General features: G+C 42.6%; 1 long non-coding RNA gene across 1 annotated transcript; it reads right to left on the bottom strand.

Moving 5' to 3' along the window:
• Positions 1 to 4,974: 4,974 nt before the first annotated feature.
• On the bottom strand, positions 4,975 to 21,930 carry LOC135233595 (uncharacterized). Its single transcript, XR_010323881.1, has 3 exons — positions 21,764 to 21,930; positions 11,857 to 12,058; positions 4,975 to 5,120 (listed from the first exon to the last, which is right to left on the bottom strand). It is a non-coding gene; the product is annotated as an uncharacterized LOC135233595 (long non-coding RNA).
• Positions 21,931 to 22,047: the final 117 nt, after the last annotated feature.

Genomic DNA, 22,047 nt, shown 5'->3' with positions numbered 1-22,047 from the left:
AAGCTGTTTGCAGTGAGCTCTCAGGAACTGACGCTGTACTTACTGAGCATCGGGGTGAGAGGAAGCGACTGATCCAGCACTCCCACCCCCCCCCACCCCACCCCACCCCCCGCCCCCATCGAACCAAGCAGAGCGCGGGGCCGTAAATCTCCTTTATGAATCGTGAGGAAGCTTTCGGAGGACGGCCGGGTCCTCTCCGTCCAAGGGAAACAGATGGCATCTCGTTTTTTTCTGCTCAACCTGCAGTGTCTTTTTTATGTTTGCTTTATTGATTTCTTAATGGACTTAATTGATGGGGGGAAATGAGATCGAGGCAGATCATCTCCGTGTGCTTCTGTCGTTATTCATTTCCCTCTCTCTTTCTCTCTCTCTCTCATTCTCCCTTTCTTTTATTTCTTTTTTTTTTTTTTTTTTTGCAGCCACCTATTGAAAAGTTTCGTTTCAGACACGTCTTATTGTTCGGATCAGCGCCATTAAGCCTGGAGGCCTATGAAATGCACGGGAGGATGAAATGGACTTGGTGGGTTAATCGCCGTGCGGGGCCGGCGCATTGTGCCGGGAGAATAACCGCCACTCCGACTTTTCCCCACGTCCGTGAAAAAATCCGAATTAATGTGAACCGTCTAGTGCCGCCGCCAACACCTCTCCACCAGCTGAAAACGAAAAGAGAATTCTCAAGGAACAAGAGCCGGAAAACACTTATTGGGATGTTGCAGTAAAAAAATAAAAAATAAAAAAAATATCCGCTGATAACATCCACTCCTGGGTACTAAGGTCAAAGCCCGCGCTGTTTATTTTTCATTCAGATCTGCTGTCAGGACACGGTTCTGCAGATTTTCCGCGGCAGAAAGGTCAGGTGTAGCAAACGGCATTAGAACTTGCTGGCAGTCGTTCGTCTCGGCAGGAGCAAAGGACAGAAAGGTCATCATCGCCCGTTCTTCCTGGAGTCATAGCGCACGAATCTGATGCAGAATACAGAGCAATTATGCGGTATAATGTAAAGTGGGGAATACATGTTACACGCACCTCCATCCAGCACTTAGTGCACTTGCATCGTTATCTCGATATTGTAGCCTGTTGTCGTGCCACCTAGTTTGACTCAACGCCGCTCTCTGACCTAGCCTACGTTTACTGAGTGAACTGGACTTAATGTGTTCATGGCTATGAATAACTGTTACATAATGAGTATTGTACCTTATCGGACTTGTATTTTGTAGTTGTTCCAATGACCTTGAAATGACCTTCAGACACCTAACCCCAAATATATATAATGAGCAATGTTAACATTGTCTGCATAAACCACTGAAAATACCAGTGTTTATATTACGTTGCTTCTCTTAAATAAAGTTAATTGCTTGATTTAGTAATTGGAAGTGGGAAGCGCTTATGAAAATATTGAAAGTGCGTGTACTTACTGAGTTTTGAGTTGACCTACAGAGGACAGGGACTGATTAGCTGAATGGTAGTGTGTATAAATTAGATTCCCTTAGACTGTTTTTTTCCAAGGCACCTATTCTCTACCATAGCACTCAACAGTCATGTACATTTACCGGCAGATAACAGTAATTGAGGCTGAGGGTAGTCGAGCACATGGACAAAATGAGACATATATAGCGGGTAAAGAAAAATGGTATGAAAAGTATATTCATTGGAACTGACATGCTGAATCTTGCGAAGGCAGAAGCACTTTCAAGTCCGGAGTGTTTGGTGTTCATATCACAGCATCTCTCATTCTTTGAATATATTTCAGCAGGGAGCTTACTTTATCTTCCAGAAAGGATACAAGATATTCAAAATGGCCGCTCGCCTGATGCCCAAAGCAAGCAAGCGGTGATGGCCGAAAGCCAAAACATTTGGGTGGATTAGCCTCAAAGAGAACAAGAACTGAAAGAGCGACGCCAAAACGTCTGAAGGACAGAAATGAATGAATGAATAAACATCACATTTACATTTTTCAGATGCTCAAAGTGCTTTACAGTGATGAGGTGGACACTCACCTTGACCACCACCAATGTGTAGCACCAACCTGGGTGATGCACGGCAGCCATTTTGTGCCAGAACGCTCACCGCACATCAGCTGAGGTGGACAGGGAGAGAACTGTTTTTTGCCAATTAAACCAGGGCATGATTAGGTGGTAGGTTGAGAGAGCCAGGTTGGAAATTTAGCCAGGACATGGGATGTAATGGGAACTTTAATGACCACAGTGAGTCAGGACATCGGCATAAGGTCTCATCTGAAAGGCAGCATCTCCTACAGCACAGAGTCCCCATCACTGCACAGAGGACTTTTTGACCAAAGGGAAGTTGGCCTCCCTGCGCCACTTCCAACAGCAACTTAAGTTTGCCTTGCGTAGCTTCAGCCATTAGACAGAAGCATGGTGCATGGTGGTATGGTAGCAAATGTCCTAATTCACCCACTGCATGAGTGGAATGCTGCAGTTTTACGACTCAACATCACACTTCATTCACTCCTGTAAATAGCCGATACACATTTCTGCCATGTATAATATACACTACATTTGACTCCGCGGATGAGTTTTTCCGCTGCGAAAAATAACCAATAACCCAGTCTTATACCTGTTCTAGATCTGTGCATTGATAGCCCTTTTCATTGCAATACGTCCAATATGCCCGCTGTACCATAATTTCACAATACATTGCCGTCGGTTTTGATGCTATAATATCATGAGCATCGGCTGGTTTTTATGACCAGACTATGGAACATGTCGAGATCTGTATCTGCTTCGGTCAGCTGTGATTGCGCTGTCAGGATAGGAGACAATATCTGATGGTTAAAGGTATGAGAATAATTACACCAAGTGCCTCCCGGCAAGCTCTGACACAGCGACAACAGCAAAGCAGAATGATGGTCCAAACATAATGGCGCCATTTTATGTTTATCCTTATACACCATTTACTTTTTTTCCCACCCTAAACACTCCTGAGTTAAAATGCTGCACATGCACAACTGCTCTGCACTGCACCTGAAAGAACACCTCCCACCTCAGATTATTGACCACTGACAATTCCACTGTGCACAAGCAAGCAGCTCGTCTTTGATCTTGCCCTAAAACTGACTCTTGTCCAACAACCGAAAATCTCTGAGCCTTGCCGGACCACTGCACACACCTGGAGTGAGTGGTGGGATATGGGGGTGAAGAACAGAAAGGTGAAAGACAGATCTGGGTCAGGTTCATGATCAATACCACACAAACCGCTGAGCACTGCTCTTCAGGATATCCGTCCCTCCTCTAAAGCCACACACTGTTCTCCTCTTGACCTGTGGTGATGTGTTGATGAAAAAAAAAAAAACATTAAAGGCTACTTAGAGATCTTAATTTTTTGGTTTAAAAAGTGGCTGTTAATTGGGAAGTAGATGCACAAAAGTATTTAGAAATGATGCTTCCAAAGGTGAGCTGCCTTTATTTGCACATAAAATTTTCCAGTTTCCTAATGAATCGACGAAATGTACATTCATGCATTAAAGAAGACTTAGTCATTCAGAGAAAGACTCGAGGGTATAGCTTTTAGGAGAATGAAAGAAGTATTAGTCCTTGGAATGGACATACTGTAGGAAAACAGAAAGTTTGATTAGTTTGGCAGATTGAGTATATCTTTTAAAAAGAAGCTAATATACGGTTGCAGAGAAAAGTAACATTGTGTCATCTTCAGCAGTGAAGTAATCTTCCCACACGCACATGCACAGCCTCCCTTCGAGTCCAATGAACTTAGGCAGCGTAGAGGCATAAGCAAATAGAACAAGCTTGTTTCTCAGATACAATAAAACCGACCTTCAGGTTTTGTTTTTTCCTTACGCTGAAAAGATTCAGCATTAAAATCCAGGAAACAGGAAAAAGTGCAACCTGAAATCTGTAGCAGGTACTGCAAGCATTGGTGTAGAATGTGGGAGCGGTATTTAAAACTGACATAATGACGTGACCAGGGCTGACCATTTTGACCATGTGCAAGCTACAATTCATAAATGGTAGAATACATGAATGTCTGAACTCCTTAATTATTATTAAATATATCACAATATAGATTTCTACAAAAAAAAAATTATTTTATTAATTGTGTGGAATAATGCATTTGCAATAGTGCATTATATAATAAGCTCTATTGTTCACAGTCAAAATAGCTTTTATTATTAAATCTGACACATTATACTGTATGACCGAAATATTGGCCAAAATGGAGATTGTGAAGTTGGAGACAGGCAGAGATTATTTGGATATAAGCTCACTTGGCCTTTAAAAAAGCTCCAACCTCCAGCCTGTGCTGAAGATTGAGCACGTTTTCCTGATTCCAGGATTTTCAGTCCTTATGTTCATAAGGTCAGTCCCAATGAGCATAAGGCTGACACTTTCGAGCAGAAAGCTGACCTTTACGAGCGTAGGCCAGGTCTGATTGAGTCTTAAGAAACCTAGTTTTTAGCCAACCGCATTATGCCCCTTGAAGTGGCCAGGTTTGATGTTTCGATCGAATCTATCGGTAGACTCGTTTGACTGAAGCCTGAAGCCGACCCAGCTGTCCCTACTGCGGAAGAAACCCGCGGCCGTGGCAAAAATAATAACCTCTGAGATTTCTGACACTGTCTTTTGCGAGAAAACAAATGTGAGCAGAGAAACGAGACTTGTGATGTATTTTCGATGTGGACTTCATTTAAGCTCTATTTATATTCAGTATTGCGGGGAGGTGAAGGGTACAGTGGGGGAAAGGACCAGTGCTCCATCACTGGGTGTGTCAGACTAGAAGGAGTAGTAATAGGAGGTGCTTAAGGCCCTCATATAGAGAGCTAACTTCATACAGAAATGAATGCTGGGAAATGTTTTTTTTTTTTTGAAGACTTAAATTTTCTGCCATTTTTCATTACATTTTTTACATTTTAGAAGTTGCAAATACAAATCAGTATAGAAAGATATTTTACACGTTTTTAAAAAAATAATAATTTCAGCCTGCAGTATAGAGGCAGGTCGTAAAACAAACAAAAAAAACTACAAAGAAAAAAAGGTTTTGAGAACGACGCTGTCAAAAAGTTTTTTTATGAATTTCTCCCACGGAGAGCGTGTAGTGTAGTTCGTCGCGCGGACTCCGCTGACACCTCTCCCACGGCACTTCATCTAAAACAAAACGGCGTTACATAAGCCATTTACCGCCGGGCGGCGGTGATGGACGACTCTGCCCCGGGGCCGAGCCGCGGCCGAACGCCGCCGCTAAAAACGTTGTGTGGCGAGATGGACGCCGCCGCCCCGCTTATTCCTAAATTAAAACCCCGCTTTCCGAAGGAGAGAGGAAAAAAACGCACTGCCGGTGCGTCGTCCTGTTTCCGCGACGACGCTGCGCAGAAAAAAACGAGAACCCGAAAACTCAGACGATATACTCAAAACACACACACACACACACACACACATAAAAAAAAGGTTTTTCATTTAGACGTTTGTGATTGTCAGCCTTTGATTAGCTGTCAGGAGCTTAGCACGCGTAGGTTGGCAGATAAAAGTTAACTGGCCCAGACAGATGATTTATGGGCGCAATTTTACCCGGCTGTCAGGAGCTTTTATTTGGGGGGGGACAGGATCCGCCGGGCAGAAGGCAGCTGGTGAACACATCTGATGCGAACAGAAGCGCATCCCTTAAACAAATCGAGCTGTACACTGACAGGACGCCGGCTCACTCTATGCATTTCGCTCTTTGGGTAAATTAAGGAAGTGATAAAAAAAATTTTTTTAAGTAAAAACGGAGGCAGATCAATGCGCATGTCCTGGGCTTCCGTCTCCCGATGCAGGGAGAACAGTTCTGTCCGTATGTTCTGAATTTTCAAAAATTCAAAAAATATTTTGGTCTTTTTTGTACCTATTCGTTATTCGGCTCTCTCTCTCAGTTTTAGTTTTTTAATCAAACAGTTGGTTAAAGTGGTTACATTCTCAGCTTTTATTTAAGCGTATTTTTTATACACTTAGGTTTCTCCATGTAGAAATGATAGCACTTTTTATACACCCACTTCGAATCATGGTACATGTCCACCCAACTGCTATATTAATGTCTGAAAACTGTGACAAGAGCTCGGTGTGAAACTTCGATACTAATTTTATCAGAATGTGACAGACTTGAACAGTTATAAATCCAGACATTTGTGACTACAGCAAGGACAGAAGTTTTATTTAATGATGTGGAGTTTAAAACTTAAAACTCTGTTGGAGATATCAGTGCAAGCAAGTAGATATTTGTATTGTATTCTATTATAGGATATCGATTACATTTCATGAATTTCCACAGTGGTTTACTGATGGGATATAAGTTTTGTCTTTTATTCTCCCGTGTTTGAGCTAAATTTCTTTTCTCTACAGATTACACCTTGACTTACTCAGAAGGCTCTCTTGTGTTTTCTTTCTGTAAGGAATGTGAAAAGGCAGAAATTTTTTCATTTAGGATAGAGAAGGCCATCTGCTTTCTAATCATCACTTTGCAAAGAGAACCTCTGCTGGGTTCAGTTTTCCACTCTGGGTTCATTGTTTACGTGCCAGATCATCTTCTGCAAGTTTAATGTGGAACTGCTTTCCCTTTTTATGGCTTGTGATCATGGCCACATGTGCAGTAAAAGGCTTCCCTTGATTCAGAGATTACACCATGTTAAATTACAATTGCACAAGAGATGTCTATGAAGTCACCTGGTCCAAAATGAGGCAATCAGGTGACAGTGTCTACATCACTGTATTACCCCCACAATTAAGTCTGATATATGAGAAGAGTTGCTTTGTCTTTGCTAATGGCATGTTACCTAATCACTGTTTAAAACAGAGGCCAGGACAGCTGAAAAACAAATTCTGGACCTGGGCCTTTCTGAGTGGAGTTCACATGTTCTCCCCATGAAAGATTTGCTGCAAAGGATGCACTGTGAAGCATTGCCTGACACAGATGTCACCCAGGTATACATATTCCAGACCGATATCCATCCATATAACTTGCTCTACCTATATCAAATTTCGTCGGGTGCCAACAGCCTAGAGAAACTTATCAGAACAACTGAAATGAATAATTAATACACGTGTACGATATGCAAAAAATAAACGTGCATGGCTCGTAGGAAAAGTATAACGCTGTAATTTTCTCTGAAATGCAAGACGCTGTTCTGTACTGCAGGACCCCAGCTGCGAGGCCAAGCTGCAGGACTGCCATGAACAAAATCGAGAGGCTTTTGTCACCCTGGACATCATTAACTAGCAGGCCTGGCTTCTTTCAAGAAGGCGATGTGAAGGTCTGGATGGAGCCTGCTGCTCGTTTAAAGAGTTTAAGCGAGGCCAGTTGTGTCACGCTGAATTGTCGGTCGGTGCTTTGATCTTCATCATTGACCAAAAACAGTAGTCTTTTAGTGTGTGTGTGTGTGTGTGTGTGTGTGTGTGTGTGTGTGTGTGTGTGTTTTATAAGCCACCATATGCATGTTCCTGGCCTTTCAGTTTGCTGTTTGGCACATAGCTCAGGCTACGCAGTGTGTCAGCACACTCTGTGTCTGCATAACACCTTAATTGGGATGATGTCATATAAAGTCATATGCAAACAGGGAAAATGCAACAGGTCGGGTTATACAAGGTTATTTTCTCTTTCTTTCACTCAATTCAAGGAGAAACGGCGCATTATTGGATACAGAAAGTGCTTACACGCCGACCTGACAGGACCCCCAGATTTTCCGGGACTAATTACCATTCTCTCACGGCACAAGACAAGCCCGAGCAGAAAAGGCAACAAATCCTTCCTTTGTAGGCAAAACAAAATACGCACCCGGGATCCTTTAGCGGTGGTGAGGTCACTTTTGTTTTGCACTAATTTCTGCATTCCGAGGTAAATAAACGAGGTCAGGTCAAATCTCACCCAAATTTTGCATGAAAAGAGGTCCAGTCGTACATACCAAACATTTAACTCTTTTGCTCACGTTCAGATCGTAGCCTTTGCGATACACGAAGGCCCTGAAAATCTAAAATTATTTTTAGTTGTGTTCCCTGCAGTTTGTTTTTAAGGCTTCTGCAAAAAAAAAAAAAAAACGAAATTTAGATACTCTGAGGATCACCACCTCATCCCTGATTGGCTCAGCGGTTGGAGTCTTTCCGAAAGGCCAAACAAGTTTCGACGTGTATGAGCGTGAGTCTGGACTGAGTTGAGTTTCTTTTCTGGACCAGTTGCACTGCTGGTAACACAACAGCGCTATGGTTTAGACATTCAACCGAGTTATGAAAAAATGTAGTCATTATGAGTCACAGCATGTTTTGTCTAAATCTTTAAGGACCACAAACACATTAAAGAAAACATGTTTTCTATGTATTGACATATTAAGCTGTTTTCCCATATTTCATTACAGTGCGTAAATGTGATATCTTTCGCATATTTAGCTAAATGTATGTACTTCTACATAAATGATTTTGCTACAGTACATACTGCCGTTTATAGATGTAAGAAACCAAAAATGTATTTATGAAATTTATAAAATATTTGTTTCATCAGTATCGATCATTTCAAATATCACAAATGTGGGACAACACCAAATTTTGTGGTCAAACATATTTTGACTGAATGTGACCAAGAACACATTGTAAAACAAGTATGTTGCACTTGGCATCCCACAATGCTTTGCTCCCGTGCGTACTTCTATAGGTTACCATGGGGACAGTTCATGAGACTATCATCGACCGGAGAGTAGACAAAGGAAACAACATTTTGAAAAACAACATATTGATCTGGCGGAACCCGTCAAAAACAAGCCTCCCTGTTTTCAAGGTCAGCCGTCAATCACATACGTAAACAAGTTCGTCCGCCGTCGTCGCGGGTCACGTGACACATAAGTTAAACGGTGATTTAATTAAGCCTTCTTTTAGCCACCGGCCTGGGCTTTTAGCCACAGATTTGATATTAATCAGCGTTGGTCTTAATGGCTCTCGCGCTAATGCAGTCGCGGGAAGAGGCACATTCCTCTTGATCATCCTTCACAGACCCCGCGCTCCACCCCACTTTTAGACCAATCAGACGAGGCCCGATTCTTTACTGCCAAATGCACCGCGTTCCTGAATGTCTGAAATATGTCTTCTGGGTGAGCGATGTTCCTGTGCGTGGCCATTTTGGAAAAATAACGCGTCTTCTGTTTTTCTGAAGATATGAAACTTCACAGGATACCGTGGTGCCCATTGGCTGCAGATGTTACCCAGAATATAATATTTGCCTTTCTCACTGTGTCTGCAGAGAAATGTCTTACTAATGAAGACATTTTAGACTGCTTTTATTCTGTTTGATGTTTTGTGTGTGTGTGTGTGTGATTTATTTGAAATATCGGAAATATGATAATGGAGTGCACTTATAAATCTGGTTGTCATGGCGTCAAAATCATAGACTCAGCTCACCCTGACAAGCACCTGAATGCCCAGCAGATGCGTGCGTGTGTGTTTGTTTTCAAGAAAGCGATACAGAAAGAGCTAGCATAGAGGGCAATTAGCAAAAAAGAATCCCCATACAATGACTTGACAGATACTGTCTCTTTTGAAAACATTGCTGAATTCATGCTGGGCTCTTTCCCTGTACGTGTTTAATTTTAATGCATGTTTTTTAGAGGTCCAATATTCTGTCAGGAAAATACTGGTAAAACACAGTACTTTTTATGGTGCATGTTTACATATAACCACAGGAAGTATGATTTATTATTAAAAAATCCACAAAGGGATAAAACATGTTCGACGCAATCCCACCGGGTCTTGGGAGTGTGAAATGGAATTTCGCCCGGCGATGGGGCGGGCCACAGCAGAGTAGCTGGCCCATAGCGGAGCACCGTGATTGGCTCATTGGCCCATAGCGGAGCATGGTGATTGGCTCATTGGGCCCAGCGGATACGGTTCATTTCTGAGTCAATGGGGACAGCACAGGAGGAGAGCTCACCACAGCGTCTCCACACAGAGGAGAATATTATAAACATAAAGACAAAAGGGAAGTGTGTTTGTGGTTTGCTTCCCCCAGACATCGCAATGATATAAATGCCTGATGTATATGGCTGTTGAAGGTGCTTGTCCAACTTCATTCTCTTTTTTAACTGAGCCCAACCTCAGGTTTCGCTGGAGCTGAGCTGGCTTCGCCATTTTGTCCCTTTTGGAGGTTTCTGTCCTTCTTTTGGCATTGTTTTAAAATGAATTAATAAATATATTTCAATAATTATTTTTTATTTTTTGGCCATAGAAATAACACATTTGTATTGTCCTGTGTGTGTGTGTGTGTGTTTAACATTGCCATTATAGTAGTATCCTTGCATGAATGCCTCCAGACTATATTCAATCAATATTTACTTTTCTCATGATTGCCCTTTTCTTGTAACCCATCATCCCATGATTTCCTCTGCAGCTCACTGAAGGGGGGCGGGGGGGTATTCAAGGTATGATTTATGCCAGACCGAATGAGCTCATTCCTACTAATCTCACATTTACTACATGAATTTACTAAATTTACTGACCTTTGCTAAATAAAGAAAGTATACCAAGCAAATCTATCATTGAAGCATGATGGAATTGAACCTTTAACTGTCTAAAAAGATTTATTAAAAGAAAAAAACAAATAAATGTGGAACAACGAATGTTTGAAATAGGAATATGGGGAAAATATGATTTAAAAAGTGTATATGGCTATATTTTTCCCTTGCTATGGCACACAGTTCTGAAAATAAAGTTGATGATAATGACACATCACTTTTTTAATTTTGTCTTGATAAACTATGGGGAAATGAAAATCATGTATTCCACACAGGTATATGCCAAATGCACTAGTATAAGAGTACCAAGGAATAAAGCTTTTTAAAACGAATATGCAGTCACTAAACCTGACCGTACAGTTCTGAATGTGTGAAAGGACTCCATATTGACATAGTGCTCATGTGGCATTATGGTATTTACTGTGCAAAAGCTCCCTTAATCATTGGTTGAGCTTTTTGTGGCTATACATACAGCATGGAGAAATATGTACATATTCATGTGTGCATTCTTAGAGCTTGGTCGCTGTGATTTAAATGAATATGCAAATATGTTTTCTCTGAGACCTGAATCAAGGGGATGGGGGGGTGGGGTGGGCTGGTTGAGAAGTGGTGATTTACCTACAGTATTAACTTTGACGTTACACCAGTAGATCAAAAATATGTTCTGTCAGCACAGATATATTAACTACTGTACATCAACAATGTGGTGCTACATTTACATTATACGATTGCCACTCTAATATATTATTGCTACATATTATGGTAATTATATGGTAGGACAGATAAAAGCATTTCCTTTGGGCATGTCAAAGAGGTCCATTGTGCATAGGAATTTATATACTGTATGTCTACTCCTATTGTAGGTGCATTTCTATTGTGAATTAGGGTTTTATTTATGAGAAGAGGGTCGCACATAAATGCAATAGCTCATCTGACAAGTCGACAAAGGCTGCTACTTCTACCGTGCGGGGGTAGAACCAACTTAGTACAGGAGAACGTCCAATGCTGCAGTTCATAAGTTAAATACATAGGCCTGTTAAATTGCTGAATGTGACACCTCTTTTGAAAAACGATTTAATATCAATCACCGTTATTTTACTGTCAACTTAAAACATTTCCAAGTTAGAAGATGATAGCAGTACAAGTAAGCCGCGAGACTTTCATAACTTCATTGTAGAACACGTAGTTAAGCTATTACAGGATGTATGAAATACAACAAAGGGTTAACTTCAATTACCATGTTGCCATGGTACTCTGTACACCAATTTTTAACCATTTTTTTTTCTACTTTTATTTTAAATTATTTAATTTCTAATTTAATCTCTAGAGGGCAACGTGAGATGTAAACGCCAGCCAAACTGTACCTGATTGGTTAAGGTACGATGAGGGCTGATTTTGTGCAGGAGGGAATTTGCTTTTGACAGCTCTGTGCTGTCGATGCTTCCTCCTACTGCCAGAGAGGACGTGCGCATGCGATGTACCGGTTGCTCAGGCTCTTGAGGGTCCCGTCCCTTTTGTCGTTGCCCTTTTGGTCTTTTTGTCACAGGACCGGGGCGAGAGGAAACCCTGACAGATGGAGAAGGTCACCGTTAAAGAATCAAAACAATCAGCCTTTCTTCCCGCCCAGCCCTTGACATTTTTGAGAATCCAGGGAAGCTGAAACCAGTCTTATAGTGATATATGATATAGAGTGATGTACGATATACTGTGATGTATGATATACAGTGATGTACGATGTACAGTGATATACGTCTCCAAATGTAAAGACATTTACCAAACAGGCCCTGAGTAAGGGAAGGTGAATAGACTGCATTTATATAGCGCACATACTGTACCAGCAACAAGGGGCCAACCAGCTTGTTCGAAACAATTGGGGGGGGGGAAGACTGTTTTGCACAAAAGTAAAATGGCTTATGTTTAAAACCTTCAAACTTTTGGTAATTATTTATTTTATTTGATTAATAATTGCTACCTCAGGCCCTTCTGGTAGTATGTGTTTATGTTCATCAAGTGTATTTCATTTCACCTGACAGATCATATCACGTTAATATTATCTTCATCCTGGCCCTTCAGAGGTCATTTGAAGGTTGAAGGTTTCTCAACCTTCACTGTGGTTGTTAAATAAAGAAAGACACGTTGGTATAATTTGCAAAACAAATACGATTGACTGATTGTATGAGAAAAGGTTATTGATCCGTGGGATCTTATAGCAGAAAAAAATTTGATTGACGTGTATATTTTGAGAGGCTGGGTAGGTTTGTCTCCTGCTCCCTCAGAAGCTACTAACACCTCCTCATTTATTCATAAGCATGGAGCACTGTGTTGAGGCAAGGTTCTTCTTTCCAATAAATGCAGTGAACCCGTGTGGTCTCTTAAATACCTCCGGGATCGTGCAGGTTATTATGTACTTGAACGCAGGTCATGTTGTTTTATTCCCAGAATTCCTCAGGTGAAGAATGAAGAACAAGAATGTTCCTGCTGTTCAGTGGAAAACTGGGACTCTACAGACATGTGTGTGTGTCTGTTTGTGTTAGTGCGTACACGTGAGTGTCCTTTGTGTGTGCGTGCATGTGTGTGTGCCTGTGTGTGTGTGTGCATGTTCGTGTGTGCGCATGATACCTAGTACGGTGCTGTTGGAGCAGACGAGCAGGTTCTCCCTTGGCCGTTCCAGCTACAGGCTTTCAGGATCAGGAACAGCAGAAGCCAGAGCATCGCCCAGCTCAGGCTCGTTTAAAATCAGCCAAGGCGTTGTCTCACGTCCTTCATCAGTCCTGATCACAGAAGGCACAGCCTGAGCTGATGGACGTGGTGTTTATGTGGGAGCTCTTCACAAATCTGCCGTTCAGACCATTAGCTGCTGATGCTCCAAGCCTCTTTGAGCCCAAATTTGGGGCCATGATTCTTGAAATGCTGATTTGTTTTGTCTCCAGAAAGGGAGGTAAAACTTAAAATGCCAATTTAGTTATTTTCTTACATCTGTGCATTGTCCATTATCCTCTGACCCACTGGCTCCAACTGGTATCTTGTAGTGGTGCTACTTAGCAAATAACCCTTACCCAGGTGAATTCAACTTACCAAGAAACCTATTCTCCCCCCAATCATCTGACAGTTTTAACTGCATATCAGTGGTTCACCAGTGAAGTGAAAAGCATATTGATGAGGAAAAGTAATCAGTAAACCCTAAAATTATTATAACCTCAGTGGATTACCATATGACTGTGTCCAGGAGGTAATCAATAATTCTGCTCGCATTGAGTCTGCTCCTTGTAAGTCTTTGGGGAGGGTATAACTCGATATATATTACCTCTCATGTGAGTTGTTGTCACTCCAAGGCAAAACCACTTCAAAGGTCAAGGGGGAAATGGTCCTGTGAAATATACCCAATGACAGCATTACATCTGAATATGGAGACTTACTCGACACTTAAACTTTACTGTGAAAAAATGCATTAAGCCTCATGTAAATTGCTCTACTGTAGCTCCATAGGTGGCCTGTCAAAGTTCTCTGCTTTAAGAAACATGTAGTGCGGGAGTAAATCGGATGGATGGAAGGATGAATGGTGAAATCGTGGGGATTATTTAGTTGTTTTCACGGCCTGTGTGGTATCTGTGAACGCTCAATGCTGACGGAGAACGTAAACCTGCAGTGCACATCTAAAGGTCTCCGCTTGTGTAAGGCTGTAAATTAAACTGTCAAAATAATATGCACTCATGAATGGAGAATGAAGGGACATAAATCTGAGGGAGGTGCCAGCGCATTCGCTCGGCCGATGCAACAGGACGTATATCAATTTGAGCAAGACATGGATATCAGAGCAGGGCGTGATCGTGAAACATCTCAGCAGAGAGAGGGAGAGGAAGAGAGAGAGAGAGGGGGAGAGGGAGAGAGAGAGAGATGGATAGAGAGATGGGGAGAGGCAGAGAGAGTGAGAGCGAGGGAGAGAGAGAAGGGGAGAGAGAGGGGGCAGAGAGGGAGAGAGAGGGATAGAGAGGGAGAGAGAGAAAGAGACAGCGAGAGGGAGAGAGTTTAGAGAGTTAAGAGGACTTCAATGAAAGAAAAGAAAGAAAAATGAAGGGAAGAGCACCCAATCCAGATGGAGAAGTAATAAGTGGGCGAGTCGCTGGGGGATTCTAGCGGCCGCGCAGTCCCAGCTGCCCGGGAAGATGACGCCCCCGCACGCCATGAATCAAAAGTTCCCCAGGAACCTGTTCCACTCCGAAATCAAGGAGGGGGAAAATTGGCAACAATATCTGGGAGGCAGAACCGGGGAGTGTGTCCATTTATCATCCGCAGATAAAAGGTTATGTCCCAGGCAGCCGGCGCTGTTTTAACACCGCGCTGAGGGGGGGCACTTCCGCGGTCTCCGCGGGCAACGCGCCGTTATGGGCTGGAAGTGAGACGTTACGACGTGACCCCTGAGAAAACGTTTTCGCCCCGCTGTCTGATTGCTGATAATTTATACATCATCATCGTTTTTTCTTTTTTTTTTTTGCCCTGTCGAAATGGCAGACGATCAGCCCGCCGCGTTTTGCGCCAGGTCAAGCCGCTAAATGCTAGCAAACCCATAAATAACAGCCTGCTGAATTTACGAAAGCCCATTTTCCTAATAATTACCATAATGCATTTTCGCTATTTATAGCGCATTTCTGTTCGACAAGGACAAATTCCGATGTGGTTAGGACTTTCAATCATCGCTCGAGTTTTGCACGGTGTGACTCGACGACAAATTTAATAAGCGGATTGCAAGCTTGTGCTGATTGGCAATGACATTTACATAACAGTGCAATATTACACAGATTGACATTGATACGTATTGATATACTTGTCAACCCCTATTAATACAGGAAAATTTTCATCTCCCTGCTCAGATTTCAACGGCAGATATCTAAGCTTTCAGAAATTAAATTTGTGAAATAGATTTTTTTTCCACAGGGTATTTTGGTTTTCTGACACATAGGGGTTCAGTTTATTTGATTCAATAATTTGAGTAGTTCATATTATTATTATTATTATTATTATTATTATTATTATTATTATTATTATTAATAATAATAATAATAATAATAATATGATGATGATGTTGATGATGATGATGATGGTGCATTCTCCCAAACAACCTGTTGTTGAAATGTTGTTGAAAGACACAGATCTAGTGTTAAATATTTCCAAGGTTATGATGATGATGATGATGAAGTCACTGAACAAACCCCTTTCAGCCCAGTCAAGGTGATCATTAAGAAGAAGGCTGGTGAGTCATAGCACCCAGACACTGCCACGATCCGGCTGTCCCTCAAAACTGGGAGCAGCTGGAAAAGGACAAAATGGCCATGGAACCACAATGAAGCCAACAGCAAATTTAGAGGACCTGCAAAATTCATGACTGAAATGGGCAAAATGTATAAATATATTAAATAGCTTAAATATCTTTTTTTTATATATATATATAACAATAGTTCTGTGTTAACAGTTTTATGAAAAGTTAACCACCCAATATGGTAGAGGCGGATGTTCATGCTGCATCTGATTTTCAAAATAATGCTCCTATACTTGTGTGTGCGCACATGTGTGTGCATGTGTGTGTGTGTGTGTGTGTGTTTGTGCTCTCTGAAGAATTTGATGGATAAATATTCAAAGAAATACCCAAGAAGAAAATTATTTGAAAATGATATGATATGTAAAGGATGTGCCTCTATGCTCCAGATAAAACTCTACGATTTCATCTGAGGTAAAGGGTAATTGATCTATTGAATAAACAGGGCCAATTATTGGACAGCATTAATATTTTATAATTGATGAAGTCTGTTACAGATGTCCTTAAGGGAAATATTTCACTCTCTCACTGTTTAAAGAAGCTGACAGCCTCAAATTGACAAATTGTCACCAAATATTTAGGAAATGAGGACACATTGACTTCCTGTCAGGTAATCCAGTGGCAAGAAAAGCTACTTGGGCTAGGTTTCGGTCTCTGAAGAAATGCAAGTCCATTTGGTCCCGGATCATTTTGTTTCTCAGTAGTCTATTGATCGGTGAAGCTAATCAAGCTATATCTTGTGGACTGGACATATACGGAAGTACCAGGATTTAAATGAAAAAAAAAAACATGGAAACAGCAGAATTCTCTGTGGATCAGGTGACACCTGACACCTAACCTGAACTCTTTAGCTTGAGAGAGACAAGCCAAGGACGCCAATAGAAAATGATGAAGAAGGGATGAAAAATGAAGAAAAGAGAAGAAAGAAAAATAAAACACAATGAGCCAAGGCCTGGATGTACAATAAAACAATACACAAAGGACAATGAGGAACAACAAGAAGTGTCCATGAATAAGTCATATGATGGTGGTGGCAGGCAGGGTCGGTAGCGGTGCATGTTTTCTGATGGAAGATGGAAAAAATGTGAGAAAAGAGAAAAGGTGAAGTATATTGAATCACACGGTCAGCCCGCAGCCTTCGTGTATGCATTCTTCGACTAGTTGTCGGCCCCTTCAGCATTGCCACGGGTATTTTTCTGTGCAAAAACTCCAGGTTGAAATGTTACTGATGAATTTCACGGTCACACACACAAACACACACACAAAAAAAAAAACATTGTGTAAGATTTCAAGTCAAAGCAGATAAGCATGGAGGACTGTCACGTTGCCGCTGTCTTGAAGTTCTCGAAAGGCTTGAAATTTCAGAAGCGTGACACCAGCAATCACCCAGGATCCACACGCTGTTCCCTTCGCGCTCCCCGCGTTACGCTTCCCCGTCGAGGGTAGCAAAGCGGTCCTGGAGGCCGCGAGCCAGCTGGCTTCGTAGCCGCCAGTCCTGGCTGTCACTGTGCCCGGAGCGCGAGCCAGCCCACCTTCCCACCGCGAGGTCACTTCCTGTCCCCAGGGTGCGGTCCTACACTGCGACCCACTGCGGCCACAATCCTGATTTTAAGCCCTATTTATCCTCTGCAGTTTTCGTGGTGGAAGGTCTAACGTAGGAGACGTGCTGTATGAATTACAGCGTGTGTCCTGGGCGATGGCGTGTTTCTCAGAGTCGTGTCTTAATCTGATTCAGGGTTTAATTCCTCCAAGACTGAGGGGAAATGGTTAGAAAGACACGCATCATTCAACAAAGCCAACATCCTGCTGTTGTCAGGCAACGCAGTCAGCATAACTCACGGAGGGATTTTTTAGGACGCATGACTATTAACAAGTCACCCGAAATACTTGGTGTGCAAGTATTTCTTCCAAAATCATACCCTTTTTCATAAATTGTGGTATTTCATCTTTCTCTTTAATGGTATGAATGCTTCCAACAGACCATTACATCTTTGGCTCTACTTTGGGTTCGCATACCAAAATTAATGAAAAAATATGCTAGCAGTGAAATCTTTTTTATAATGAGGACAAATGTTGATTGAATCACGACCAATGTGTTGCTGAGTAATACTAACAAATGCTCAGTAATTCCACAGACATAAATGTTTTTAATGGAATGAACTCCTCTTCACACTGTTAAAGCGATGGGTCCCTAAAAAGGGCATCTGAAAACTGTTGAGGCTTTAAAAGACTCAATAGACCAGGAACTAAAAAATATATTTCTTAATGCACAAAAAAAATATTTCTTGTGACCAGTCTTTTTTTTTTCTTCCTTTGAAGAGTGTTCACTCATTTAAAATGGAAGGATGGATGGTGAAAGCAGCCAGGAATTGGAGAAACAAATTGTGACAGGTTGTCATTCGGAGTCCATCAGAACTGCCGGAAGAAACGTTAGCTGCTGCTCACGCTCAGATTCAGAATCATCACTATAGCAATCGGTTAATTTCTTGTTTTTTTGTTTTTTTTATCCAGAGTGACTTATAATAATTATGGGAGAAACATCGGAGCAGCTGTGCCAGACCGGGCAAACAACATTCCCAGACCAGTGTGTTGTGTGTATGAAGTAGATAAACACGTGGGTAAGCTTTTGCCTATACTGCGGAGATGCACAGTATACGTGTAGGTGTTTGTGGGCACCCATGCCTGTCTGCATGCAGTCGTGTGGATTAAAACTGAAATGTAGATTTATGTCTAGATTAGTGTGACCGCTGTTTGTGGACCAGTGATGACTGCATTTAGATGAACTGCACTTAAAGTTAAAACTGCAAATGCATCCTCCACTGTCACATGCCTGACCAGATATGCCATCAGTGTCAAGCATCAGCAGCTTCTATTTGTTTTTCCCCCCGTCTGTTCACTGATCCATTTTTATTCAGCTTTCAAGTCTCAGGAATGGGATTTGAGGACACATAAGTCATTATGCAGGGAGGGGGAGTGAAAAATATTAAGCAATCACATATCACCTGTCACTTTGCAGCGTTTCAGCTTGGAATTACTGCAGCTTCAGTGTGGTACACACACACACACACACACACATTCCACACACACTGCGTACACACACACGTACACCTACACGCACACACACCGTGTATACACACACACACACACACACACACACATATAGATAGATAAAGATATAGTATTATGTCTTAATTAGATGCAATGGCATCTAATGAGAGGTAACAGAATTTCACTTTTGGCTCATCTAAAATAAAAATGAAGCAAGGATAGGAATTTTTACTACAATAAAATATTTACAATTCAATGTAAGAGGACAATAAACACCAATTAAAAAAGCATAAACTTTTAAAAATCTTTTTTATTTTAGAAGTTGCAGAGGGATGCAGTCGGATGCCCCATGATAAAGATACTGAGAATAAATGCGTAGTTGATGTTGGAAAGTGTCCACATTTCTTTAAATAAATTCAAGCCTGAACAACCCTATTCTCCCCCTGTACCATTAATCATAGTCAGGGGTGTCAACTAAAAACTGCAGCCAAATTTAGAATGAATGAGAGAAAAAGAAAAACATCATTAATGACAGCAGGTCCCATGATTTTAAATCTGATACATGACCCACACATATTACAGTCTAAGGTAACAAAGGCTATTTTATTTGCCTGTGCATGAATGATATTCCATAACATGATATAGTCATATAAAAGGTAGATGTTTGTCTGAGACAATTTAGCCAAGTGTCATGAAAAAGGCTAGAATTTATATGTGGAAATTTAAAGGATCCGTCGATGGAGATCAGACACATACAAAAGAACCCGTTTGATGCCGGCTTTGAGAAGGAAAACATTAAGCCGCCAATCAAAACTTTCAGGGGGCCATTATGCATTACCGTTGGCTAATGCTGCGGTCCAGAGAACATTCAGGTTGACTGATTCTGGGATCCAGACAAGCTTCAAGACGCTGAAAGCTGGTTTGGTGGGTCCGACCGGACTGTCTGCTTTTCAAATCATTTGACAGTTTGTGGTTTCCAAACGAACAGTGTATACAGCCCGGTTAGAGTATCTGATGGACGTCCATAGGAACTGGAGAGGGTAGGAGGGGCCTCTGATATTCCCCGTTCACTTTAATAATAATATTTTCCAGAGAACATGAGCAGCAGTGCTTAGGTTAGCTGAGGGTGTGTATGCCCTGTCTGGTTAAATATGCATGTCTATGGTGTTAATAGAAGGGGTCAAAGTTCAAATGGGCCAGTTATCCCCATAACAGTCTTCCTGTGTCTTTTTTTAATTCGGCTGTCTGCACAAGGCTAACGTCGTTTCCCTGTACAGTAACACCGGTTTATATGATTAAGATTGATCAGGTGAGTTCTCAGATTTCTCTCCGAGGCCCCTTTTCTGATTCAGCCTGGCCCTCGTCCGCGCAGCCAGCGCTGTATTCCTCCCACACGAGTTTAATTCAGAAATCCGTCGGGAAGCAGAGGGTGAGTCACACCCTCTTTAGTCTGAAAAGCGGTGGCTGAGTAGTCTCGAGCGCGGCGTAACTGTAGCCGGCCGTACCCGACGCTCGCAGCTGCAATTAAAGCAACGGGGTCCGGCGGCTCGGCCTTTTCCGCGGCGGGGGCGGAAACGTTACACTTTTTCCCAGAACGGGGAAAGGTCACCTGGAGTTGTTGTGACTGAGGGAGACCTCTTCGTGTCCATTCTTAGCTCCGTCGTGTAGTTGCAGTGCGACGCGGAGTTAAAAACAGCCACCGGCTGCATGAGAGGCCTTCGTGAGCTGCAGTTTGCAGTTTCACACAAACTCCGTTTGTAGGGTTAATTTTTTGGTTGCTGCTGAATTCAATTTTGTATGTGAAAAAAAAAAAAAAACACTTTGTGTTTAAGGGGCGCATTTTGACTGAATACAAGCCAAGGTCTTGTGAATAACTGAATGAATAAATAAATTAATATCTAGCTGAGCCTCGTGAGCTGTGGGAACGCAGAGATCTGGTGTACGGAATGCATAAACAGAGAAGGAAACGTGCGGTTCAGGATGTAGACGCAGTCTTTCAAATAATCCTGCTCCCCAGACCCAAGCTTTAAAGCCTCTGATTAAAATATTATTTTGATATTATTGCTGATTCTCAGAGGTATTCTCCCAGGTATATTGTGGGAAAATAACATTTCGCCACAAGCAGAAAACACGCCGTCAGTTCTGTCCGTTTCTTGCTTATGATTATGCTGCATCACTCGCATTGCGGAGACACCTCGGTGCGTTTAGAGTGCCCCTGTTTACCCGGCCCGCCGTGGGGGGGGAAGCAGGCCCTAATATTAATGCGTTCTGACTGTCCCGTTCCCGAGCAACGAAGGGGGAGGGGCGCGCCGAGGAGAAGAGAGAGCGCCGCCCGGCGCAGCGCGAGAGAGCGAAAACGACTTCACACGCCACTGCTCCGCATTACCACGGCGACAGCCCCCAATCGCACCGCGATCACAACGGCAATTTCCCCCGCGCGCGGAGATGGGGCTCGACTCGTCGCGAGGGAGGCATGCAAACGGGCAATAATGTACGTCGACACGGGAGGAAGAGGAGGGAAAATGCGGTCGCTCTCGATTGGCAGTTCGGCAGAACGGCTTGGTGTAACAGAGGAGCGTGTGTTCTATGAAACGTCCCCCCGGACCGAGTTTAAGTGCTTAATGGGAGTTTCGGGGGAGACGTGAGAGAGGACGGCCGCTGGGGGGGACATTAGCGGTGGAATCAAGCTTGGCGATGCTGTAAACCAGCGGCTGGAAAGCGTTTGCTTAATTAAACACCGGAATCGGTGGAGCAGCATTTGTAAAAGTCATCCGCACATCGTCCCCCCATCAGCGTTTTGACATTAATCGCACATACTGGTTAATGTCTTAATTCAGCGTATGCTCTTGCCAGCCACGTACCAACCCCGCTGGTGAGTGGACTGCACCGGCACATTAACCAGTCCTACTCACCCATCTGTGGCAGCGTCCTTTCAAATGAATGCGGGGGAAGGCTGATCAAACGCACCTATTTTAAAGTAGCGTGAAGCTGCTGCCACCACCCCTGCAACTTCCCAGCCCTGCTTTTTAAAAGTTCCCCCAGACAGGAACTGCAACGATCAACAGGTGTCAGCACTTCGTCATGCAATCACTTAATCACAGTGACCTGCCATGCACAACAGAGTGACCTGCCAGGCAAAAAAATTCAGCACACTATCTCCACAGACAGGCTATAGTCAACTATAACCACTGATAGC

This window comes from Anguilla rostrata, chromosome 10 (genome assembly GCF_018555375.3).
Source record: "Anguilla rostrata isolate EN2019 chromosome 10, ASM1855537v3, whole genome shotgun sequence".
Lineage (NCBI taxonomy): Eukaryota > Metazoa > Chordata > Actinopteri > Anguilliformes > Anguillidae > Anguilla > Anguilla rostrata.
The sequence above is the reverse complement of the archived record's forward strand: the minus strand, read 5'-3'. Positions and strand labels throughout refer to the sequence as shown.